Raw genomic sequence first — 11,952 nt, 5'->3', positions numbered from 1 at the left:
ATTTATGTTTTAGCTTCTAGCAACTCAAAACTCAAATAATATGCCATATCTAAAATATCTTCAATATTGTTCTCATAGGAAGTAATACAATTCTTTAGAATTCTCAACTGAGGAAACTCGAATGACGGAGAAGCACCTAAAGGAATGTTTAATATCCTTAGTCATCACAGAAAATCAAAATGACCCTGAGATTCCACCTCATACCAGTCACAATGGTTAAAATAAAAAATTCAGGTGAGAGCAGATTCTGGCTAGGATGTGGAGAAAGAGGAACACTCCTCCATTGCTGGTGGGATTGTAAGCTGGTACAACCACTCTGGAAATCAGTCTGGAGGTTCCTCAGAAAATTGGACATAGTACTACCTAAGGACTCAACTATACCACTCCTGGGCATATACCCAAAAGATGTTCCAACATGTAATAAGGACACATGCTCTACTATGTTTATAGAAGTCATATTTATAATAGCCAGGAGCTAGAAACCCAGATGTCCCTCAATAGAGGAATGGATAGAGAAAATTTGGTACATTTACACAATGGAATACTATTAAAAACAATGGCTTTATGAAATTCTCAGGCAAATGGATGGGTTTAGAGAATATCCTGAGTGAGATAACCCAGACACAAAAGAATACATATGGAATGTACTCACTGATAAGTGGATATTAGGAAAAGAGTGTGGAATATTCACAATATAATACATGGACTACATGAAGCTCAAGAGGAAGGGAGACCAAAGAGTGGATGCTTCAGTTCTACTTAGAAGGGGGAACAAAGTAATCAAGGAAAATAGAGGGTGTGAGAGACTTGGGAGGAAGAGAAGAGAAGAAGGGGGAAAAAGAAGGTAAGAATCAGGTATTGGAAGAGATGTACAGACGGTCAGGAAATTAAAGTTGTGTAGCAGTGGGGGTTAGGGGTTGCAACCAGAAAGTCCCAGTAACTAAGCAAACAACAGCCTTCCAGGACTCCATGGGGATGGCGTTAGTTGAAATATCCCACAAAGGGTAGGAAGAACTTGTAGGGACCATATTCAGAGGTTAGGCATGTCCCCCCTGGTTGAGGGATGGGGCCACTCACCCATCTCCAAAATTTTATCCCAGAATTGCTCCCGTCTAAAGGAAATACAGGGACAAAGAGCGGAACAGAGGAAAATCCTGAAGGAAAGGCCATCCAGAGATTGTCCCACCTGGGGACACATCCCACATGAAGACACTAAACCCAGACACTATTGCAGATGCCAAGAAATGTTTGCTGACAGGAGCCTGATACAGCTGTCTCCTGAGAGGCTCTGCCAGTTCCTGACCAATATAGATACTGATGTACACAGCCAAACATTGGACTGAGTGTGGAGACCTCAATGGGGAATTTATGGCAAGGACTGTAGGAGTTGAAGGGGCTTGCCACCTCATAGGAAGAAGAACAATATCAACCAAACAGACCCCCAAAGTTCCCAGGGACTAAACCACCAACCAACGATTACACAGGGGGTACCCATGGCTCCTGCTGCACATGTAGCAGAGGATTGCCTTATCTGGCATCACTGGGAGGGGAGCCCCTTGGTCCAGTGGAGGCTTGATGACCCAGGATAGGCTGATGAGGCAGGAGTGGGTGGGTGCATGAGGGAGCACCTTCATAGAGGCAGGCGATAAGGGTCTTGTGGAGGGGAAACTTGGAAGAGGGATAACATTAGAAATGTAAATAAGAAAAGAAAAAAGAATTTATTTCTTCAATAAATCTGGGTATTTGAAAAAAAAGATGTGGAAGACTTAATTATAAGAGGTGATGCCATTTGAAACAGATTAAAAAGTAAGATTTTTGTGGTACAAACACACATACAGAGGGGGTAGGGAGAGAGGAAAAGGGAGAGGGACGGGGGTGGGGAGAGAGGATAAGGAGGAAGAACATGAGAGATTGGGATATGATTAAAAGTACTGAAGGATAGGGAAAGGGGATGGACACTGCCTTTGTCTCTCTGTGAGCCTCATAGGAAGCTCATGAACCAAGATTTTAAAGCCAGGCACTGTGTTAAGCAGAAATTGCTGCATCTTTGTACCATTGTCTTATCCAGTGATTGACAGGTTGTCTGGAAAATAATCATGACTAAGACAAGCTAAGACAGTGTCTGAACAGTAGCTGATGGCTTTTACACTTTTACTTCCTTTCTGACTGTTTCACAAGTGCTTTCTTGAAGGGGATTCTAAGTGATATAGTTCCCTCAATGCACACATGAATGAATTCAAGATGGAGTTTACAAGGCATGGCAGACAATGGCTGTGATAATAGGCCAAGAAGCGATGTGGCCATTTTTCTTTGGATTGAAACACCTGGGATCTTTCCTGATAACAGCTTTGGATATATGCCAATTTAAAATGTTTTAGAACCAAACAACTGAATTATTCCACTCAGACACATGTTGTCAAAGAAGGGGATGGAGCAGATTCAATGCTCAAGTTCAACTAAAGGAAAATAAGTTGCCTGAAACAAGAGATGAGGGAGGAGAAAGAAGTAACTGAAATGGAAAATGACCAGGTGCAAAGTGTAACTTTCCTTTATTAGTAGACCTAAATCTAATTCTGTTCCAACAGAATCAATTTACTTTATGCAAAAATGACTTCTTTGTGACTTGCTAGACCATTATCTTCATTTTTGTTCTCTAGAATTTTTTATGTTCTTTAGTATGTATCCTATTTTGAACTCGTGAATTTATTGTTAGGGCTGAAAAGCATACAAATGTAACATCTTTCTAATCCTAAGAGGCAGTTATTTTGTCCACATTTTACACAAAACTGAAGCTGGATCAATGCAGCCAACAATGGCACCCTGCAATTAGAATTGACTAAGGCAGTTATGGCCAAGCAGACAAAGCATGGTCCTGAAAACCTGCAATAGGATCAAGAGGTTGGAAAACATTCTCAATGACAGGAGTGGAGTGAATCTTGGAAAACAGATGTGTGTATCAGTCTCCAGTTGTGGAAAGGAACATATCACCTGTCCATTTTAGCCAGAGCTTCAGAGGCAAATATGAAGCTCATGAGTTTAGTAGTGTTCTAGCTAAGAGTTTGAATCCAAACTGTCCACATATAAACAGAGACAAGCAACTCAGTTCTAAAGAGGTCTGATTTCTTTCATAGATTATTTTAAGGAGAACCGAGTTATAAACAATTAATATTCTGGAATGAGGCTAAAAAAATGGCACACTGCTGTGTTATTTGGCATGCACAATGATGAGCTAGATGATGCTCAATGATGCTTTAGGTTTATTGCAACCAAAATAATTACAATATAATCACATCATTTACCTCCTTTTTCCCTCCCTCCAACCTTAGAAGCTGTGCTGGTAAATGAAGACATTTCTAAGCAAGCCTGAGTACTTTTTCCAATACGTGTAAAATTAAAGATCAGTTAGCTACATTTTTACTCTCTTCAAGGTCCATAAAATGATGATGAATCTCAGAGAAGATTGTTATAGTTGAGGAGTTCTGGCATTAAACATGATTGGCACACCATAACTTTTAATGAAAGTGAATAGCCCAGATCTCTATGTTGAAAAAACTTGGGCATGTGGATCATTGAAAATTATTTTTGGAACAATAAATAGCATGAAAATGAAAATGAAAATGAAGACATGGTATTAAATCATAGTGTCTTTGTTTTAGGCTGTAATTTCACTGCTAAGTATATGCTGTCTTTACTGTCCACAATTATATTCTATCAATTATAAAAAAGAAAGAATTAATTTTTTAGAAATGGCAGTAATGAAACAATGAACTTGGTTTCCCCATATATTAAATAGAATTTCTTCATACCAGGAAACTGATCGTAATATTTAGGTTTTCAAGAGCTGAGTTTCATGAAGCTTCATTGGCCTCCACAATGACTATGGGACCAATTTATAGGCTGATTTGGGAAAAGGAACACATCATAGTACCATTTCAGCTAGGATTTAAAAGACAAGTGTGATTTGTGGTGTCACCCATGTGAGTGAAGCAGGAGAAAAAAGAGACAATAATCTTGTTACATTAAATGAAAATCTGTGTCAAGTTTTACTAGTAATTTTTTTCTGATGAGACAATATCTATGGCAACAATGCCTAGTCTAACACACTCTATCCAAGCTTAGAAAATGCCTCTGAATTGGCATCTCATTTCAGTTTATAGTACATGTATTTTATGTAGAAATGTTTAGTTTTTAAGTACACCTTTATAGTATGCATATTATTCCTAACTTCTGCTGGTATCTCAATGTGATTAGATTAAAGCAGCCTCAGTAGCCATGCTATACAACTTGCCTGGCTTTCTCAGCTTTATATTCTTATTCATAGCCTGATTTGCATAGAGTGAATCTTACTTATACCTGGTGTAATAATAGTGGAAAGGACCAAAATAGCAATGACTGCAAAGTGTCAGCCATGGCAGTGTGTGGTACACACTATACTAAACAACAGCAGCAACAACATCAAAAAACAAGACAAAAACAAAACCCTAGAAGAGCTACAAAGTGGAGGGAGTTGAGAGCTTTAGTTCCTGAGTGTAGCCTTAGTGGATAAGGCTCCCCAATGGGAAAAGCCTTGGCTCAGAGTTTAAAGAAAAACAGACATGAATGGGTAACTGTTTCACTTCTGGACACATATAAAAGGGCTCTATATGATGCCTGCAGTCAGTAGACTAAATAGTATTTCTACCATTTTAGCCTCTACTATGTTTCCTTGACTTGTATTTATCTGTACTCTTCCACCCCTTTAACTGCAACATAATCACAGAAGTTCAGCATTAGAATGAACTAAGACTCTTTTATCTTGCTGTTGTGAAAACTAGGAACCAGCAACTAGAGAAGATCTGGCAACTTCATAGACTCAGGTAATTATCCTGAAGGAGCCTCCATCACTACATAAACATTCCCCTGCCTATTCTTTGCTGTTCTTGGTTGATTAACTTTAGTCAGCCAAGAAATAAAAATCTATTATTTGTGATAGAAATTATATTTAAGTGACAGTAGACTCCTTTTAGCTTATGAAGTCAATGAAAATGACTTCTTGATTATTTTCTCTAGAAATCTCCCTTCATCATAAAGTGGAACTGCAAAATTACTCACCAGAGTAAAAGAATATTTCTTCCTTCAGAGACTACTTATATTTCCAGGTGTTTTTCCCACATGGGAGGGGAAAATGTCCTCTATTCTTGGGCTCACATTTGGAAAAGATGTTAACCACACATCAATTTTTTTTTTTTATTCCACAGCTCTGGCCCAGGACAAAGTTCTACTTTTTCTTGGAATTGCAAGCTTATTTTTTTATTGCTGCTTAGTAATATTTTGCCTTTATGAAATGCTCCTGTGTACAGTCCACTACTTGAAATTTTGAAAGGTGCCCTAGGTTAAAAATATTATCCTTGCGGGCTTTGAGTAAAACCAAGATTTTTTTCATCAACTTTGAGCTTTTCTGAGTGATGGGAAGAATTCTTTGTATTGTACATGCACTGAAGCTTCAATGGGTGGTGTTAAATTTTTAAAACTGAGGCCAGCTTTCTTGATGCTTTAATGTCAGAATTTTATTATTGACTTTTACATTATTTGAATATGAACTTACCTTTTTAATGTGTGTGCATGCCTTTCAGCTTTAATTAAAACTGTTGATTTTTATCAAGGTACATTAAAAATTTACAAGTTATTATCTGAGAAAATCTTTTTTTGGCAATTCTCTAGTCAAGACCCTGAGATCTCAGCAAAGAAAGAGAAAGAAAGAAAATCCTTAAATCTCATTAAACTTGCATTGAAATAGAGGGTGGCATACTATTCCAAAGAAGATAAAGAAATACAAACAATGATTTTTAGATCTTACTGAAGTACTTTAAAAAACTAAACATGGTAAAACATGCTGGAATAGGTATACAGTTCTAGACTATGGTAAAAAATGGGCTCTCCAAGGAAATTCTTTGTCCTGAAACAGAAAAGATGGGTGACTAAAGGTGAGAACATTATACCAATACAGGAGAGTAGTGTGCTTGCTTTTCTTTCTCATATACCTTTAATTTCCTCCTCTAAAATTCTCACTGGCTGAGAGTCAGAAATTTGGACGCAGCCTGAAAAGGACTATCTTTATTCCCTTTTCTGAGAAAAATCTTATAAGCAGGACTACGAATAAAATTTAATGTCAAAATACATGCCTGGACCTCCTTGAGACTTATGTGCAATAAGAACTCTTTGACCTTTTGGAACTTGTTTTTGTCTAATTCTCATGTAAATTAGTCCAGAGTGCATTTCAAATCCCACTAGAATCTCTTGCTGAAGGAAAGTTCTTTAACTAAAAATGTATTTATGACAGGGCTCAATACCCAGCTAGTCTCTCAGGAGTGTGGACAGGCCTGTGAGTATAGATAGGACCATCCCTGTTGCTCAGAGGAACATGCCCAGAACTCTCAGGACAAAGGAACCCAGGGACAGCCTATAAAGGGAGACTTGTGGTTTCCTTCTGCAACCAGAGCTGATGCTGGGCCACAGAGCTATATACACAAATACCGCCAGGAGAGAGCTGGTCTCCCAGGAGTGCCTACACATGTATGAGCACAGGTAAGACCATAATTTCTGTTCAAATCCTGGCACAAGAGGAACCTGCTCAGAGCCATCAGGACACAGGAACCAAGGATCAGCTAGGAACAGGATCCTTCTGGTTTCTGTCTGTACCCCAGAGCTGACTTTGTACCACAGCTCTCCATACCTAAATTCCTCCCAGAGAGAACTGGTCTCCCAAGAGTACTGATACTCAGGCTTGCAGAACAGACAAGCCACATTTAGAGACAGCAAGGCCAGCTAACACCAGAGATAGTCAGATAGCGAAAGGCAAGTGCATGAATATAAGCACTAGAAACTAAGGCTACTTGGAATTATCAGAACCCACTTCTCCCACCACAGTGAGCCCTGGTTACCCCAACACACCAGAAAAGCAAGACTCTGATTTAAAATCCCATTTCATGATAATGATAGAGGACTTTAAAAAGGATACAAATAACTCTCTTTAAAAATTACAAGAGAACACAGGTAAACAGCTAGAAGGCCTTAAAGAGAAAACACAAAAATTCCTTAAAGAATTTCAGAAAAACACAACCAAACAGATGAAGGAACTTTAAAAAAGCATCCATGATCTAAAAATGGAAATATAAACAGTAAAGAAATCACAAAGGGGGACAACACTGGAGATAGAAAACCTAGGAAAGAGATCAGGAGACATAGATGTGAGCATCACCAACACAATACCAGAGATAGAAGAGAGAATCTCAGATGCAGAAGATACCATAGAAAACAATGACACAACAGTCAAAGAAAATGCAAAATGCAAAAAGCTCCTAACACAAAACATCCAGGAAATCCAGATCACAATGAGAAGAGCAAACCTAAGAATAATAGGTATAAAAGAAAGTGAAGAATTCCAAATTAAAGGGCAGTATATATCTTCAAAAAAGTTATAGAAGAAAACTTCCATAACCTAAAGAAAGAGATGCCCATGAACATTCAAGAAGACTATAGAACTCCAAATAGATTCAACTAGAAAAGAAATTCCCCCTGTCACATAATAATCAAAATAAATGTGCTAAACAAACAAAGAAAATTAAAACCAGTAAGGCAAAAAGTCAAGTAAAACATAAAGTCAAACCTATCAGAATTACACCAGACTTCTCACCAGAGACTATGAAAGCTAGAATATCCTGGATATGTTTCATACAGACCCTGAGAGAACACAAATGCCAAACTAGACTACTATATCCAGCAAAACTCTCAATTACCATAAATGGATAAAACAAGATATTCCATGACAAAACCAAATTTATACAATAACTTTTCACAAATCCATTCCTACAAAGGATAATAAATAGAAAATGCCAATACAAGGAGGGCAGCTACACCCTAGAAAAAGTAAAAACAATCTTTTTTCAACAAACCCAAAAGAAGACAACCACACAAACCTAAAAATAACATCAAAACTAACAAGAAGCAACAATCACTATTCCTTAATATCTCTTAACATCAATGGATTCAATTCTCCAATAAAAAGAAATAGACTAACTGACTGGATATGTAAATAGGACCCAGCATTTTGCTGCATACAGGAAATGAACCCCAGTCTCAAAGACAAACATTACTTCAGAGTAAAGGGCTGGAAAACAATTTCCAAGGAAATGGTCCCAGGAAACAAGCTGGAGTAGTCATTGTAATATCAGATAAAATTGACTTTCAACTAAAAGTCATCAAAAAAGATAAGGAAGTGTATTAGTTTGGGTTCTCTAGAATCACAGAATGTATGGGCCGTCTCTATATAGTTAGGGAATTTGTCGATGACTTACAGTCTATAGTCCAACTCCCCAAAAATGGGCAGCAGCAGCTGTGGATGGAAGCCCAAGGATCTAGCAGTTGCTCAGTCCCACGAGGCAAGCAGGCATGGAAGAGTGAGTAAATCTTCCTTCTTCCAATGTCCTTATATATCTCCAGCAGATGGTGTAGCCCAGATTAAAGACTGTAGGTCTCCAGCAGAGGGTGTGAACCAGATTAAAGGCATGTGCCTCCATGCCTTTAATCCCAGATGATCTTGAACTGGGAGGTCTCCTTGTCTTAATCTTCTGGAATTCATAGCCATTATGCTTCAAGATCTCCATGCCAAGATCAAGGTCAGAAACTTATATCTCTGAGCCTCCAGATTAGGATCATAGGTGAGCCATCCAATTCTAGATTGTAGTTCATTCCAGATATAGTCAAGTTGACAACTAGGAATACACCTGGTTGTCACCCCTTCTCAACTTGACACAAATAATATCTCATGTCCACATGAAACAATAACAAGGTCATGAATATGCCTAACATGATATAACTATTCCTCGTACAATCGCAAACGCATTTGTAAATTTACAAAGGGGCAATGTCCCTTGGGAACATTCTTTTAGTATCTCAGTACCAATTGATGTTAAAGGAATTGGAAGAAAGACAAATGTATCTTTAACAAAATAAGATAGAAGAATTCTTATTACTTATATTCCTCATTTCTGCAACTGGTTATGTGGCCTTAGCTGGTATTTATAACTACCTTCCTCTGCTACCTATTCTGTAATTCCTTCACCTTCAGCAAGGACCTCCGCAGGTCTTGGCTCTTTTCCTGGAGGATTGACCCATACCTTCATTCCTGATGGGTCTGTGTCCTTTGCCATCCTGCTTGGATTAGGCTATTGTAGTTTCCCAGTGACTTTAATCACAGGACATTGTAGTACTAAGAGATGCCCTAGGGGATCTCCTGCACTCCAGACATAATCCTGCTTACCTCCCTTGTGGAGAGGCAATCCAATTTCCCCATGGTAATCTGGAACTATCACCCCTCCTAACACTGTTATTCCTTTCTTAGCTTGTTGGTTTAAGGGCATTAGAAGTCCAAAATCGCCAGGGGGAAATCTGAGCTTACAGTTCAATGGAATGTTTGCTGTGGCTTCTGGTAGGAGTAACTCCCCCCTCTGGAACCAAAACTTCTAAGCCAGCAGAACCTAAAGTTGTGGGGACAGGAAGCAAACATTTTCCTAGAGGGTCACTAGGAGTGATAGTGAGTGGAACTATTCCCTTTTCCACCCGATTCCTGGACTCAAGCAAGCCAATAAGGAACATCCCTCCCTGGCCTCTGCGTCAGCTCCTGCTTCCTGACCTGATTGAGTTCCAGTCCTGACTTCCTTTTGTGATGAACAGCAATGCAGAACTGTAAGCTGAATAAACCCTTTCCTCCCCAACTTGCTTCTTGGTCATGATGCTTTGTCCAGGAATAAAAACCTTGACTAAGACGGGAAGTGTAGAGAGCCTTATTGGGGTACTGCACTGCCTGGCGGAAAGTTGACATTGGCCAAGGACAAGGACTTCAAGCAGGAATCTGACATTAGGACATCATAGGGAAGTAGGTTAAGGCAGGGATTTTAGTCTTAGGGTGGAATGAGAGAATCAAGCTTCAGGCAAGATTCTGGGCTTGGACAACGAAGTAGGCTCAGGTATTTTGGTCATTCTTACAACTGTCACTGAAGTGATCATGGGACTTTGCTTATTGCCTTGACAATTTTGTGTTTACTATCTTGCTTGTTCCTCATTGTACTACTATTGATCTTAATTCCTGCATGTAGTTAAATTGGTATAAAAGTGGATTGGAAATTATTAAATCTGCCTTCAGTCTCAGAATTGACTGGGGTCATGCTGCAGTTTTGTCTAATTGTCTCTTTTTAATCCTCACTCCTGTGCTGGAGAACCTGGTGACTGACAGAGCAGGCTTGGTCAAGGAAGGATACTTCATACTCATCAAAGGAAAAATCTACCAAGAACTCTCAATTATGAAGATCTGTGCTCCAAATGAAAGGGTATTCACATTCATAAAAAAAACTTTACTAAAGCTCAAAGCACAGATTGCACCTGACACAACAATTGTTGGGGACTTCAACTGCTCTCATCAATTGACAGATCAAAGAAATACAAAATAAACAGAGACACAGTGAAACTAACAGAAGTTTAGACCAAATGGATTTAATAGATATCAATAGAACATTTCATGTTATATCAAAAGAATATAACCTTCTTTGCAGCACCTCATGGTATCTTCTCCAAAACTGACCATATAATCGGTCACAAAATAGACCTCAACAGATATAAGAAGATTGAAATAATCCCATGCCTCCTTTCAGATCACTACAGATTAAGACTGTTCTCCAATAGCAACAAAAACAACAGAAATCCCACATACACATGGAAGCTGAACAATGCTCTACTCAATGACAACTTGCTCAAGGTAGAAATAAAGAAAGAAATTAAAAACTTTTTAGAATTTAATGAAAATGAAGGTACAATATACCCAAACATATGGGACATAATGAAAACAGTGTTAAGAGGAAAACTCATAGCTCTGAGTGCCTCCAAAAAGAAGCTAGAGAGAGCATACACTAGCACCTTAACAGCACACCTGAAAGCGTTAGAATAGAAAGAGGCTAAAACATCCAAGAGGAGTAGAAAGCAGGAAATCATCAAACTCAGGGGCTGAAATCAACCAAGTAGAAACAAAAAGAACTATACAAAGAATCAACAAAACCAGGAGCTGGTTCTTTGAGAAAATCAACAAGATAGATAAACCTTTAGCCAGACTAATCAGAAGGCACAGAAACAGTATCCAAATTAACAAAATTAGAAATAAAAAGGGAGATATAACAACAGAAACTGAGGAAATTCAAAAATCATAAGATCCTACTACAAAAGCCTATACTCAACATAACTGGAAAATCTGGATGAAATGGACAATCTCCTAGACAGATACCAAATACCAAAGTTAAATCAGGATCAGATAGACCACCTAAACAGTTCTATAACTCCTAAAGAAATCGAAGTGGTCACTGAAAGTCTCAGAACCAAAAAAAGCTCAGAACCAACTGGGTTTAGTGCAGAATTCTATCAGACCTTTAAAGAAGACCTAACACCAATACTCTTCAAACTATTCCACAAAATAGAAACAGAAGGAACACTACCCAATTCACTCTATGAAGCCACAATTATGCTGATACCAACACCATACAAAGATCCAACAAAGAAAGAGAACTTCAGGCCAATTTACCTTATGAATATTAATGCAAAAATACTCATTAAAATTCTTGCCAACTGAATCCAATGATCATTCACCATGATCAAGGTGGCTTCATCCTAGGGATGCAGGGATGTTTCAATATATGGAAATCCATCAATGTAATCCACTACATAAACAAACTCAAAGAAAAAACCACATGATCATTTCATTAGATGCTGAAAATGCATTTGACAAAAATTCAGCATCCCTTCATGTTAATAGACTTAGAAAGATCAGGAATTCAAGGCTAATATCTAAAAATAGTAAAAGCAATATACAGCAAACTAGTAGCCAACACTAAGCTAAATGGAGAGAAACTTGATGCAATCCCACTAAAATCA

Source organism: Apodemus sylvaticus, chromosome 8 (genome assembly GCF_947179515.1).
Source record: "Apodemus sylvaticus chromosome 8, mApoSyl1.1, whole genome shotgun sequence".
NCBI classification, from domain to species: Eukaryota; Metazoa; Chordata; class Mammalia; order Rodentia; family Muridae; genus Apodemus; species Apodemus sylvaticus.
Note: the sequence above shows the minus strand (reverse complement) of the source record.